Here is a 16,009-nt window from a genome sequence, read left to right as displayed (position 1 = left end):
CGCAACCAACCCGTCCTACGCGCTTCCTTTTTTTTTTCCTCTTTCGCATCTAACCGGCGCGGCGAGCGAGCGTGCGCACGCGGCCAGGTACGAGAAAGGCGAGCCGGTGTCCCCTCGCATGCATACTGCAGAGCGCTTTTGATCGGGCCGGACCCCGGCGGGATGAAATATAAAAATCGCAATAAAGCGCCGCTACCGGTGCCGGGAGAGATGCTCTCCGATACCGTATCCGGGATTCGGCAGGCGCTCCTTCCCGCGCGTGCAAACAAACGCAAAACGCACCCCCGTTGTCCCCCGCCCGGTATTATCGGCGCTCGCTACTTGTGTGTGTGTGTATCTCTTTTTTTTCCCTCCCTCCCACTATCGAATGTCGCCCCCCGCGAGACGAGAGAGCCGAGCTGGCAGGCCGCTACCTCCGAGGGCAAGAACACTGCAAGCTGTCTGCGATTTTCCCGCCCGGCTGGAAATTCCGCGATTATCGACGGAAAAGAAGGGAGGCGGCTCTCGTCTACTTTATCCGGTAATTTGTTCCTTCGAGACAGATTCGTTATTTTTTATATACACAACGTGATGAATAAATAACATTATATAATTCGGAGCGCCCGTTTAAATTTTCATCATGAAGTTAAAATTCATTAACCGCTCTCACGCGATGCATTATTCAATTTTTACTTTATCTAAAAGTTATATACACATATGTATATACAATTCAATTTGAATAATTAAATATTTTTCTCTATATCATCCAGAGTAGCAAAAATAATATAATAAAAAAATGTATAAGAAAATTCTTGCAAAGTACATCAGAGAGTGGAAAAATGTTGCCTTACTATCGATCCCTGTTTTCTGAAAGAACACCCCGTAGACGATAAGAGAAAACGCTACCGACGATATGCCTTTTTCGCATTTTCCGCGAAAACGCAATAACTACCGTACATTCTTCTCTTTGGAAACTTGCACAAGTGGAAAAAGAAGAAGAAGAAGAAAAAGAAGAAGAAGAAGAAAAAGAAGAAGAAGAAGAAGAAGAAGAAGAAGCTTGGACGAACAGAAAAAATAACGGCAGCCGCCGTCAGTGGAAGGTCTTCGTCTGCGAGAAGGGTGAAGGGCGCGCCCTTCTTACATGAAACGTTTGACGAGGATTGCACGAGGAGGAACGCACGGTCGAAACTTGTTCTAAGCTATTTACGAACGGCAGGAAGCCATCGTAAAGTCAATTTGAGTTCTCGGTAAGTGGCTGCCAGGCTGTGAGTCCTCCAGCCAGGAAATCCCGAATGCGCGAGAGAAAGAGAGGAGGAAAAAAGGATGAAGAGATGAAGAAAGAAGAAAAGAGGAGGAAGAGAGGGAGAACAGGAGAAAAGAAAGGAGACACGAAAAGAAAAAGCAGAGGAGAGAGAAGAGCCCTCTAGTCTCTTTATTTCTCTTCCGGGACGCTCGACTTTTTACCTTCCCCCGCGCACATACGTGTATAGTTCGCATATATATATTTATATTGTATATATCCGAGAACGTATGGATGTGTATACGTGTTCATATAGGGTGTCCCTCTCCGTGTCTCGAAAAAAATCTCGGAGATGAGCGCAACGCGAAAAAAAAAAAAAAGATGATTTTTTTTTCGAGAGCGTAAAATATGTTCAAATTGGATTCCCTTTACACTTCTCGCGCTCTAGTGTTATAAATTGGGTCGTTTTATACGGGGAAAGCCTAGTTTATATATACAGAGTGTCTCAGAAATATCGTATAATTTCGTTGGGAAGATTGTGAAAATGAATCTAAGAAGAAATGCCAATCGTCATAAGCAATGCTGGAAATAAAACATTTCAGCAAATCAAAAAATTAACCTGGATGCTATAACTGGAGAGAGCGCTAAAAATTATCTCTCCTTTCTCAAATAATTCCGAGAGCTTTCTGTTTACCTCCAAGAGATATTTAACAAAAAGATATTTAAAGAGATATTCAACTTAACTGTTCGAGATAATTATAACATGGAAAATGGAGGATCGCTGTCAAAAGTGAATTCCAACTCGAAAACTTGCATGTCGTCCAAGACTCGGGGGGACGACCGGGACACCCCGTATATACGTACGGCGAGATACGCACACACGTGCGAGCACATTTATATATGTACGACGAAACTATACGTAGCCGAGCGGCTACGTTCAGACGCAGCCAGACTGATAAATGATTCATACAATATTTCTCTCTCCCGGGCGCCCCGGCTCGCTCGCTATCTCGCCGCGGAGGCTACGAAGAAACCGGCGAACATTAATATATATTTTATGTTTTATATTTGTTTCAGCGCGGCTCCGCGCGCGCGCGCGTATGTGTGCGTGTGCGTGTGCGCGTGTGCCGCCCCTACACGCATACGTGTGACTTCATGGCGCGTCTTCCACGAGATGGATGACGCGAATGCTATGACCCTCCGCTATACCGGGTGACGAACGATCTTTCTGTCTCGAACAATCTGAGCGAGTAAGGCTGGGGAATTACGGACTTCTTTGATAGAACTATTTAAGGGCTCGTATTCATAGTCGTTTCTTGGCCATTTATAAAGCTTTCTTATGCATACGTGAATAAATGAGGATTCTTTATCTCTCTGAAAGAAAAAAAAAAAAAATACATATTTCTCAATTAGCACAAAAATATGTGCGTGCTAAGAAAAAGCGTTCTTTTATGCAAATATAAATAAGGATGCGGAGCAATATATAGCGAGAAGTGTGTAAAAATCAAAGGAAACTTAATTGCAATTGAATTATTCCCTTTCAGAAAATTTCTTAATTATTAATTCGAAGAAGAATACGGTTTGTCACGACATTCGACGCAAGAGTAACATTTTCCCCCGCGAGATTATTATCCATTCGGGAAGGAAGCGACGCGACCTTCGCGTGCACAAGTAATTCTTCCTTCCACGTAGAATTTGTAAATGTATATTAAGTTTGAAACGCGAAATTTGGCTAATCTAATTGTAACTCCCTTTCTAATTGCGGGATCGCCGTTTATAATCGCCAGTCTATATATATATATACTTTGGCCGGCTATTTCCGATTTGGTTTGAGATCGCCTTCCTACCCCCGGGTTCATCTTACGCGGAAGAGAAAACGCGGTTGCGACCGACCGTGTCGCAAGGGAATATCGAAAAGGTTATATCGATCTGAAAACGAGGGCGGTGGGAACGAGGTTAATATCGCGCGAATTAATCGCGACCTTTGTGACCGGGGTAATGCCGAGACAAATATAATATATTTTAAGATATCTCCCTTTCTCTCCTTCTCTCCTTTCTCTTCTCCCCCCCCCCTTGACCCCTCCTCTCCCTCTAACCCCGCGCGGTGTGAATAGTTTATGAGAGGAGATGCAGAAACGGGCGTTGCCTGAAAAATTGAAATTCTTAAAACCACCTCGCTCTCCCACCGCGCCGTTTAATATTGAACGTCCGCGAGATCGCTCTTTATTATTAAAGCGTACAAGAGTTCGAAATGGTTTCGATATACCTTCGAAGACGCGCAAGAGCCGAGGATAACCCACCTAGTTACCTGATTAAGTACGGATTTCTTATTTTCAGAAGCAGCGGACGTACATTTCTCTTTCAAAAAAAGATGTTACATTTTCTAATATATATATATGTTTAATATTAATATTCAATTACCTTTTATATATATATATATAAATCAAATATCTTGTTCTATTTAAATTTAAATATATTGATATAGTATCTTTTAATTAAAATTAAAATTTAATATAATGTGTACAGTGTCTTTTAATTATAAAACAACGCAAGGACACACCCACTGTTTAGTGCGCGAATATTATATTAAAAGAAATTTAATATTATATATTATATTAAGTATAATATTAAATATAATATATTACATATAACTATATTATATTAAATTTAATATTATATTTAAGGAAATTATATATTTTTTGACTCACAAATGCTTCTGTAGTCTTTCATATAAATCTGTCTCCGACAAACGACGTCGATCGATTGATCGATCGATCGATCGATAGTCTGCTAGGATTATTGTAAGAAGTCTCCGTGTACTCACCTGCAACAGAAAGAAAGCGCAAGTCGATTAATCAAAGGAACAGCTCGTCGCGAATAATAGCGAATGTAATTAGCGAGAAACAAATAAATTTAGTCGCTCTCGCTCTCGAAATATGTGTACCACCGTGAAAAGGAGAACGTAGACTCTTTATCGACACAGACACGGTCGAAAAAGAACAGGCAGTTTTAATTTTACGTTGCCTTGCCTTGTCTTGCCTAGGTAGCGAACGATGCCAGTAAAAACAAACGGCGAAAGGAAAGCGCGCCGCCATTGTTCGGCCGGTTATTATGGGCGAGCGAGCTACCGACGCGGCTAATTATTCCGATGCTAATTGAAGAGATAAAATTTAATCGGATTCCTTCGCGCAAAATAAGAGAGCGGACCCGCGCGCCCGAGAAAAGAATAACTCGAAGAGTTATAATTCTGTCGCGATCCGCGACCGCTCCGGCTCTCCTTCTCGCGACGATAGTCGATAGTCTGGCCTCCTCCGTAACAATTTTCGTCGATAATAATGCGTATCGGGAATTCATTAGGATGGAAAACTTCGCGATGCCCGCCCCGGGCAATGTTATAAGATTTTCTTATTGTTTCAACTTTATGATTTAATCAGTACTCTGTTTTGACAGAATCAGACATTTGTATCCAAAGAAAAAAAAAACATAAAGAGAATTAATATAATTCCCTATAAATTCTAGATGCTTAAAATAAAGCCATATAAGTCTTTCAACGTTTGAAAAAAAAATACGTTTAATTATCAACTTTATGATTTGTAGGGATCAGTAGGGGAACGTGGGATAGAACGGCCAACGTAAGTATTGAGCAAGTTTTCAACATATTAAAAAAAAAATAAATCCATCTTTTTTTACTAAAAAAATATTCTTTGGAATATCCACTATAAGAAAAAACACAAGTTTATTATAAAATAATAGTTTAAATAGACGAGATAATTGATTTAGTAAAAGTCTAGGTTCTCGTGATATGCTTTTCATGCGGGGTATAATGGACTACCTCCAAAACTTGTTTGTTTCATTAACATTAATGTCTAAAACTTCTTAAAAGTTGTATATTATAATATGATATATAAAACATAAGAATACAGATTTGTATTTTTAAATGATAACTATAAATTAATAAATAAAAACAATTCTCTTGTTATAATAAATATTTTTCTCTTTAAAATATGGAAAAATATCCTTTAATGTAATAATTTTTGGTATTAATTTTGAAAGACGGCATCTATGTATTCTCTCTTTCTTTCTCTAATATAAAAATAAAAAGTACAACATTTCGTGGGCTAATATTTCATTAAGCCTCAAAACGTTATTTATTTACTTTTAATCATATAAAAAATTATAATAATCAATATTTACATATTACACAATATGAAATTAATAAGAAAAGATCATTTTAAAACATAAATGTATTTACGATAATAAAAAATAGAATTTTATCATTGTTTATCTTATGTAAATATATCGAAGAATTACAACTCAGTCGCGGAGAGCACAGCAAGTGCATTAAATAATTTACAACAACTTTCAACTAAAAATATTGCGACCACTGATAACAGCACGCAAAAAGAGACACCTAATAGCAATAATTGCAACATATTTCATGACGTAGTAGCATCTCTGTAATATCGACTCTGCACCATTGTACCCCGCGGTGCCGTTCTACCCCACGTTCCCCTATCTGTTTTGTCAGAATCAAGTACCTACTTATATCCAAAAAAGAGAATTAATACAATTCCTTATAAATTCTAGATGCTTAAAATAAAATCACGCAAGTCTTTCAGTTATAAATAGTGGAAACATTGGAAGAAAAGTACGTTCAATTATTAGTGGTACATTAAAAATCGAACAAGTCGCGTCTTTCTCGCTTTGTTAAATTTCGCCGCTTTATGCTATTATTACGATACGCAATAATATCGCCGTGGAAATGTAATAAATAATAACGATGATAAACTCTGCGTAATAATAACGTATGATTCACGCGCTAACTTATCGTCATTTCTAGCGCCAGCTCGGCATTCGGGCTCGGCGGCTGGGTTGAAAGACGAGGCCGACGCCAGAATCATGATCCCGGGGTGCCTCCGGCACGGTACGGAGAGATGCGATGCATCGGCGGGTGCATCCCGATGCCGGTGCATCGGAGGGTGCGCGCGGGCCGAACATAGTGGCGGCGAGCACACACACCGCGGGCTAAGGGTGCGGCAAAGCAAGGGAGGAAGGATACGGCGGGGGGGCGGGGGAGGGGGGAGAAAGAGGGTGGAGATAGAGAAAGGGTTGCAAGGGGGGGGAAGGAAAGGGGGAGAGAGCGGCCGTCACAGGCTACGGCATCCCGGCATAACTCAGAATTGCCTCGCTGCGAGGGTAGAATTGACAGCATAGCACTAACATTGTACGCGTCCGCGTTATGTATTTATGTAAATGCATAACCAGCCACCCGTTTTCCCTCCTCGCCTCACCACTACCACCCCCCTCCCCTCCCCGTCTTCCCCCTTCCCGGCTTCCCTCTCGTACCGTCGGCTGGCGGATAGTATACGCACACAAATACGCACTCCCTCCCTCTCTCTCCCTCCCTCCCTCTCTCTCTCTCTCTCTCTCTCTCTCTCTCTCTCTCTCTCTCTCTTACTCTCTTGCTCTCCGTCTGCGTAACCGAGGGTTCTCTGGCTGACGGCGAGCTCTTCCACAAACCAAGCCTATACCTCTCTCGTGAACGTTGTATTATACATATGTATATACGGTCAACACGTACTCACACGTATAGACGGATGTACATAGAGGGCCCCGCGGAAGTATGCGTGGGGCCTCTTACCGGGTAGGGTTGCGAGGGAACTGTACATAACGCAAACGAGCGAGACAGGGCGAGCGTGTAAGGCGCGTGCAAACGCGCGCGCGAGAGGCTGTGTACGAAAAGGGGGGTGAGGTGGAGGTGGTCAATCGAGGGGTTACAGCCGGGGGTGAGGAAAAAGGGGACGAGAGAGAGAGAGAGAGAGAGAGAGAGAGAGAGAGAGGGTGTGCATGTAAGCGGCATATAAGCCAACGGATGGAGCTGCTGCTGCTGCTGCTGCTGCTGCTGCGAGCGAGCGAGCGAGCGAGTCGCCGACCGACAGCCACGGTACACAGCATATAGCACACACCGATCACATTAATCAGAGGTTATTGCGTGCATTCCTAATCATCCGGCAGCCTCTAACTATTCCTAGATTCTGATTGGTGCATTACTCGGCATTTCCGGTATGATTCTGCATTCCAATTGGCCCGAGCCGCGCCGCGCCGGTCGTCTCGTCCACATCGACGAATTTCAATCCGCAAGCCGCCGCCGATCTCACCGCCTGACCGACGACCGACCACTTCGGGTCGAGCGAGCGGGTCTCGATTGGACGAGTAAACCCCGAAGGGGTTTCTCGGATGAGAAGCGAGAAACAGTCCGCTTGAGAATCCGATCAAAACACCTCTTTGAGGGCGAAAGGTTTATCTCGGTGGTTTAAATAAGATTGTTGACCCCCTCAAATCGAAGAGCTATGCTTGATCCTCTTTGGAATTTAAACATTACGATATAACGATTCTTTCTCATAATCTACCTTCTACTTGTTTTTTAATTCTCATGAAAAATATAAAAATTAATTTTTAGTTGAATTAAAAAATTAAATATCCTTGTTAAGAGTTATTGCTTATTAAGGCAAACGCGTCTTGAGATACTGTTTCGTTTCTAATTGACCATAAATTCAAATTAAAAAGATATATCTCTATATTTATACTAAAGAAATGTTAAATGTAATTTATGATAGGATTCAAATAGTCTTTTCCACATTACATGTTTTTATTTCTTTAAAAAAGTGTAAAGATAAAATTAATAAATTAAGAAATTAGATGGCCTTATAAAGAATTATTAACAATAAGTCAAATTCATCTTGAGATAACACTTTTGTTTCTAATAATCAGATGCAAAGATTTAGAAAAATATATCTTTATATTTATATATGTACTAAAAAAGGTTAAGTGAAATTTACAATAAGATTTAATTATCCCTCACACCTAATTTAGGAGCGAAAAGGTTAAGATTCGTGTCATCCGTCATGTCGATGAAAAACGACGATTTAATAACGAAAAGAGAAAGCAAGAGAGAGAGAGAAGAGGAAGAGAAGAAGCAGTATCGGTCGTTGACGGCGGAGCAATTGCGATCGGCGCGACTCTGGCGATTCGGCCGGCGATAATCATCGAGTAATTAACAATCCTAGTTTCAATTCGGCCGCCGCGGAAAACAGCAAATTCGTAATATCCTACAATATTGCCCCGGCGCGAAGAGAGACAGAGAGCGAAGAGAGAAACGAGAGAGGGAAATACTCCGTCGTCCTCTTTCCACGTGGCGTTTACGTCGCTCGCGTGCGAATCACGCGATCGCTCTCTCTCTCTCTCTCTCTCGCTCGCTCGCTCGCTCGCTCTCTCCCTTTCTCTTTCCATCCTCGGCCGCGCCGGCCCGCGCGATTCCGCACATTTTCGTATTTCCTATTTGTAAATAAGCAATCAGGCGCGGCGCGTCGCGGCTTGATGTGGCGCGACGCGCCGGGGGCGGCGGCGGAGGTGAGACAATTAATCATTTCAATTAACGGACACAATTCGATCTCCAATCGGGCCCGGTCGAGAAGAATATTGGAAAGCCGGGAACAGGCCGGAAGCGCCCGTGTATTCTCCATCTCCCTCTCGTTCTCTCCCCCTTCTCCCTCCGCGCCCCCCTCTCTTTTCTCTCTTTCTCACCCGTTCTCGTCCCGTTAAATTGTAACTCGGTAATGCGCGCGAAATAACGTACGAAATAACGTACGGAGAGCTTCGTATTATCTCGTTTTATGTGTGTACATGTGTGTTTTGAGTTGGTGAGTCTATCGCGCGGAAGTAGTTTGCGTTTTAATTAAAGCGGCGATTTCCGGCCACGAGATGCGGCACGATACATGCTTAGGTACACGCGGGCGATGAATTGCCCGGGCAAATGTCGTTTAGCCGATTAAATTGTAAACGTCGAACGCGATTCGCGCGCTAATTTTATTCCCGCGAATATAACGTCGCGACGCATATTCGTTCGCATAAATAAATGTTGATCGCTAGACGAGGCAAAAAGACGGGAAAAAGGAAAAAGTCTCTTCACGCTCTGATAGCCCGTTATACACAATACACAATTTGTGCGCTGCTAAAACGTGTAACCAACTTAAATGTCAATCAGTCTTTTCGTAGAATATTAACGAATAATTATCAGAATATTTTATGTTAAATGTTGCAATTGCAAATCCATTAAAGAGTTTGTTGTCAAAATTACGATGCACACAATCTTGATAATACTAAGCGTTTTAACATATACCAAAGTCATTTGCTATTGCATCGAACGGAAAAAATTGGTATTCATCATTGAATAAAAAAAATCTATCTATCACTCTCTTTTTTTCTCTTGACACTCGACATGCGAAGGCCGGAAGCGACACGACCGTTCCGAAGGTCAATATAAACGCTGTCGTGGTGTCGAGCGTAGCAAGCGCGATGTGTGCGTCTAAGTTTCGTAACGTAACTTCATTCATCAGCTGTCCCGGCTTGAGGACGGTCAGGTACGACGCGCGCGCGCGCGCGCGCGAGAGAGAGAGAGAGAGAGACAGACGCGTTACGTGACGATCTTTGCTCGCCAAGGAAAACGCACGCGTCCGGAAATAAAATAGAGCGTTCTCTTCTGTCGACTACTCAAGCAACTTGCCAAGTCTCTCTATTTAATTTCTCTCTCTCTCTCTCTCTCTCTCTCTCTCTCTCTCTCTCTCTTTTTCTTGCACGCGCGCAGCTGGTGCGTAAAACCGTCGCAAAGAGTCGCATCGATGTGTCCCCGGACGATTACACGGTCGTTCCGCCTTAAGTGATACGTCACGGGTTTACGTCCGCCATAGCAACACGCTAATACATAACATTAGAGGAAATCGTGTGGGGCAATAATTTCGTCGGGCTCGTGACTTTGTTCCAATGTTGTGTTCGCCCGCTCCCGGGGCGAATTTCCTCGGCGGAAAGTAGTAAATAACGGTCGCGTATGACATTATATTATTATTCGTCCTACTTACGTCGCGGCCGATGAGCCCCGACTGCAAATTACAAATTGCAACCCGCAATAAGTGCGGCGGAATAAAAAATCTTGCCCCGTCACGCACCGCCGGCCCGCCCTTAGACCGGCAGTCGCGTTGCAATTTGTTATTGCGCGTTTCCGTGCATGTGATAAATTAGATCTGCGTTAAATAGAACAACTCTGCGAATAACATGTTATTTCGCCAAGTATAATAATGACTATAATAATAATAAGCGCGTATATACATGATAATATACCTCGTTGGACGTTGAAGTATTTCATCGTGACAGAATTCGAGCGCAAAATAAATGTAGACAACTTTGAAGAGATATTCTTGCCAGTGGATAAAAAAAACCACGTAGATCTGTAACCGATTGACTCGAGACTCTAACTCTTCCTTTCTCCCTCTCTTTCTTCTCTCGTTCGTTTGCTCGAGGGTTAATGGGGTTAAATCGCGAACCATAACCGCGGCCCAAGGGGTGGCAGAAGGGCGCAGTCGGGCACGAGCGCGGCGCGTCCTGCCTTAATAAGGTTAGCGTCACGAATTGCGGCGAAAGTCTGATTGAGAAAATTCTCCGAGTCTGTGGCATCGACGTGCTTTCGAGCAGAAGGCTCGAGTAGTCGGCGGAGAGGGAGTCGATCGACGGTCAAGACGGAGCGGAGGATAAAAGAGAGAAGAGTTGAAAAATTATAAACCAAGAAACCGACAGGATAATATAATATTAGTCCTTCTTAAGAAAAAGAGCGAGCGAGAGGAGAAGATACAGACGGTAAACTCTCTTCGGTTAGATAAAAAGGTTAGCACCCACAATGAACGTTGAACCCACCGCCTGTGTCTCCCATCCCTTTCCGTTTTCTGCCCTTCTCGCCGCCGCCAAAGAGCGCCGGCGGGAGTCGAGGGTGGAAGTGAAAACAGAGGCTGCTGCCGGTAATTCCGTAGAAACCCGAGAGTCGAAAGGTCACTCTGGGAAAATCCACGGATTACTTCATCCCTTCCCTCTCTCTCTCTCTCTCTCTCTCTCTCTCTCTCTCTCTCTCTCTCTCTCTCTTTTTTTTTTCTCTTCCGTTTTTTTTCATCCCGAGAAAGAAAAAATAAGTAGAAACGGCGGATGGTTCGATGATGCATCGAGCTCGTCAGTATGCATCTGGTCCACGGGGTAAATCTACACCCCCTTCCCCCTCCCCCGAGTGCAGTCGGGAGTGTGCTGGTTCATTCAGAGAGATACGCAGAAGATTGCTCCGATTTGATACCACCATCCCTACGACGATCAGAACGCAGTTTCCTGCAACAATCATGCACGAAGATTGCGCGACAGCCATCTTAATGTCGCCATTTTGTCTGGCCCTTGACAAAGGTTAAGACGGTCGAGGGGTGATGATGTACGCGTGAAAAGAGGGGTCGTTGTCGGAGGTGAAGGAGAGGAACGAGGCAAGGGACGGTAAATAGGAAATAAGTCGCTGCCGGAGGGGGCGAAGAGCGGATTTCACGCCAATTTCTCGTCTCCGCTCGTCATTGGCGAGAAATTGTCAAATCGCTGCCTTTCTCACGTCCAACCCACCCTCTCTTCCTCCCCCTTTTTCTCTTCTCGACAACTCATCCCGGACGATCATCTCCACTTGGTGATCATGAGTGAACTGCGTCGAGAAAGAGAAAGAGAGAGAGAGAGAGAGAGAGAGAGAGAGGGAGAGAGAGAGAGAGAGAGAGTAAATGCACGAGGGTAACGACATTTCTTCATTACACTCGCAAATAAATTTGTTGAACGGCACATCAACATCGACGACGATGACAACGGCGATCGAGCGTGAAGATCTCGTTTTCGCAACAAGATCAACTGTCGTGTCACCTCTTTTCGACACGCTTCACATTATGTGTGTCGGCGACAATGTTATCACATCAGGATGTCTACTGAATATTCTCGATTTATCGTGCCAACTTTCAAATTTGCGTGTCAATATATTAGACTGAAAAAGTTAAATTGAAAACAAAAATATGACGAAGAAAAATAATATAAAATTATCGAATATAGGTTTTTTCCTCCCTTTAACTTTTTCTTTCCTTCAATCGGTGAGAACTGAACATTCACTAGATAGCCTACTAGACGTTTCTGTCTCAGGGATTAAAAATTTCTGCGTCGTGAAAAAGCTGCCAAATAATACATAAAGGTTTTAAAAATTCCCGAAAATTTTCTTCATCGCGTTTGCAAATTCTCGCGGTCGACTCGAAGCCGACACTCGTTCCCTTAAAAAAGAACGACGGCCGTCCTGGCGATGCGGTTTGTTTCGCGGTAACAAATCCCGTAAAATGGAATTTTTAACGCCACCACCATGACTTCGTAACACCTTTAGCGAGAGGGAGTCGTCGTTCAGTCGGTCGATCGGTCGGCTGCCGGAGAACACGACGCGGTTGCGCGTCGACACTTTTCGCTTCCGACGAGGAGAACGGGATGCGAGAATATTTGCCGGCGAGAGAAATGTCGCGGCATTCCGAATAAATATGCACAACCTTAATGACACGACGAGCATGCGAGCGAGAGCACGCGAAAGAAGAGATCGCGAGAAGGAGGATGTGGTGGAAGTGGGGCGAAGAAGGAAGGGTGAGGCGAGAGGAGGGGGGGGGGGGAAACGAGTGTCTGAAAGAAGCCCCGGGGAGGAAGGGAGGCGAAAGGAAGACATTCTCTTCGGCGCGATTCTCGTAATAGCTACTCGTGTCTTACTACTACTCGCCACTCAATAATGCAGCAGAACTCGCTCTCGTACGTGCGCGTGTGAGCGAGTGTCTCGTAGCGAGTGTCTGAGAATCCTAACGGAGTCGGAGAGTCCTACCCTCGCGCCCTGAGGATCGCCCTGCGCCGGAGGGCGACCTCAATTATTCATCGGGACGCGTGAAGAAATCGAATTATATCCCGCGTGTCTTTGTGTCGGCTCGACTGCGGGCGAGCATTTTTCTTCATATTCGTATAAATAAAAGACTTTGTCGCGCGAAACAAAATAGACGCAGAAAGCAGACGCTCCTTTGCACGTATACACATATGTATACGTATGATACGTATAACGTAATTATATAGCCCCGTCCAAAATTATTAGGCATCCTTAAATCCATTTTTTCTCATTTCTTAGGTATGTCAAACTGAATGCACCACTGATTTTAATTAACTATTTATGTAATAGTTGTTTGAACAACGTATAGACATTTCATTTGTTTAGCAATTTCAACTTGAGATAATTCTTGCAAATGCAGTAATAAAATTTGAACTTTTGTTTATCTTCACTAAGTTCAGGGAATTTCAACATTTTAGAATGCTAATTTACTAGAACAAACGGAACTAGAACAACGGAATAAATGGAATAGAACAATGGAACAAAGAGAACTTGAATAACGAAGCAAAGAATATAGAGTAGAAAGTTTCTAAAAAAAGAAACACAATTTAACGTACATATGCTTTGCTAATTTAAAACAGACAATTAATAATTTAGAAATCATATTTTTTATAAACACAATTACACAATAAATTCCGAGAAAATATACACACATCATTGAAATAAAAATTAATTCGTTATATTTTTTAGAAATATTATGTCAAAAAATAGGATGCCTAATTTTGAACATAACTGTACAAACAAATTGTATCATGTGTGCGAAATTATTATATAGGTATGCAACGTACAGGAGAATGGTAGCAAAATAAATATGTAATAAATAAATAATTCCGCACTTGGAGGAAGATTTTGTCACCCTCGCGAATCTCATTCGAGGATCGAACGCGAGGAGGGCGGCGGACATATTTATTTTCAACAGCCCCCCAATTCGTCCCGACTGCCTCCGGGATACGCGGGGGGAAAACGCGAGATTGAAAGTGTAATAGGTCGGCCATCTTGGTTCTCCACCCTGCGTCAATTAGTCGCCGACGGAGGGTGCCGAGGATAGCGCGATGGCGTCGTCGTCGTCGTCGTCGTCGTCGTTGTCGTTGTCGTTGTCGTCGTCGTCAGGGCCATGAAAAGACGCGCGAAAACTCAATCTTGGTGTGCGTGTGCTTCCTACAACACGTGTGTTATCAATCCCGATGACGATAATATCGAGAGCACGACCGGGAATTAAAACTCAGTTTCCACGTGCTCCGGAAATAATGCAGGCCTCGTCGAGAAAATCAGGAAATGAAGCTTAGCGTCCTTTCGATAGTCCTTTTGCCTCTCCTCCGAAACAATTTTGCGCTTTTCCCGCCGGAATTACACGTAGTCGTTCCTTTACGAATAATCTCGATAGTCGAGGAAATCCATTTGAATTTCCTCTGCTCTCGCATAAATATATCCACCGGGTATCTAAACCTTTCCAAATATCTAAAAAAAAAGTAATTTTACGTAAATCTGTATCTGTATCTGGATTTTAAAATAAAAGCTACGAGCAAAGGTAAATTGAACGCTGTAATTATATCAGTTTCGGTAACCTAACCTGCTACAAGGAAGCGAATTAAATTACAAATGACTAAAGGCCTAAATTAATTCGGGGCAAACGACTTCCGGCAAACGAGGTCTGCCAGCGACAAAGGCGCGACGAGTACGTAACAATCACGAGACGTGTGTGATAGCGTCATTAGTGCGATGATCTGTTTTGAATTTCCGATCTCTAGTCGCTGGCGAAAATCGCGTAACAAGACACGTCCGCGACGAACCACGTGCGCGAATGCGAAAAGATACAATTAAGTGGGAAATACATGCGGGAGTTAGTTGGTTGCATATCTGGCCGAGTAATGCGAGTCGCGAGTTAGCATGACAAAGAGCCGATTGCGGGCATCGAGATGTGTATCCTTGGAAAATTTATCTCTTCCGCGCCCGCATTAATGCGTGTCTAATTTCGTTTCCGTGCGATTCTTCAGCGCAGATTCTCGCGTTATAAATAGTAGCAACAGTTTTGCAGAAGGATTCTTCTATTAAGCTCTTTAATTTCTGCAAAATCAACCATAATATCTTTCCCCTTCGATGGACCAGACTCCCTGAACTTGACTTCTCGGTGAGAATATATTCTTAGCTTTCAAACATACCGCATGTTTTTCAACATGCTTGCGAACGAATAAAGATTGTAAAAGGGAAACGAGGTTTAGGAACGGAATATTTAATTCGGGTGTGGGTTAAACCGAAGAGTAACACGCGAAGGTATCATTATTATTACCTCGCCTAATGTTTTTATTCAATTCGAGGGTGGTATTCCGGGAAGTATGCGAGCAATTTATTCCGCTCGTTTGAAAGGGAGATGGTTCCACACGCGCGCGTGCATACACACGTGTATCAATCTCTTTTTACCTATGTGAGCGACGCGCCTAAAGCGTGATGATAATTGCTTGTGCTACTGGTGTCGGGGAATTATCGTGGAACAAAAAAAAAAAAAAAAAAAAAATACCAGCACACAAACACGACGCTCAGAGTGTTAAGTCACCGTGTACAGGTGAGAATGATACTCGCATGATAATGCCACACCTCGTTTCGCCGCGATTCTTAATATCGCAGGCGCATTAATTGACTCGGGATAGCGAGCAATCTATATTAGAATCTAGTTTACGCTGCTGCGCGGTGTGGTGTGCATTATGTAAATAAACGCGTGCTGCATCGCGTTAGCCGCATCGCGATTGCAGAGACACACACGTCGTGAGATAAAATCGCGTCGGTGTGTATAAACGCTCCGTTCGACGACGCGATAGAAGACATGCGAGAATATTATTTTATCGGAAGTTGATAATGACGGGAGGGGGGGGAGCACAACAGATGACAGAGGCGATAGTGCATCGACGCCAGATGCGTCCGCGATACTTCAATTCCATTTGTCGTAGAAACCGAAGTACAACGTACTCTGAAACTTTCGCGAGAATAACAAACATTAATTT

The 16,009-nt window shown here is 43.4% G+C and overlaps 1 protein-coding gene across 3 annotated transcripts in view; it reads right to left on the bottom strand.

Moving 5' to 3' along the window:
• LOC140663397 (protein bric-a-brac 1) overlaps positions 1-16,009 on the bottom strand; it is a 377,385-nt gene that overhangs the window by 135,109 nt on the left and 226,267 nt on the right. The window lies entirely within an intron of this gene.

Source organism: Anoplolepis gracilipes, chromosome 3, assembly GCF_047496725.1.
Source record: "Anoplolepis gracilipes chromosome 3, ASM4749672v1, whole genome shotgun sequence".
Classification (NCBI taxonomy): domain Eukaryota; kingdom Metazoa; phylum Arthropoda; class Insecta; order Hymenoptera; family Formicidae; genus Anoplolepis; species Anoplolepis gracilipes.
This window is presented reverse-complemented; position numbering and strand designations above follow the sequence as displayed.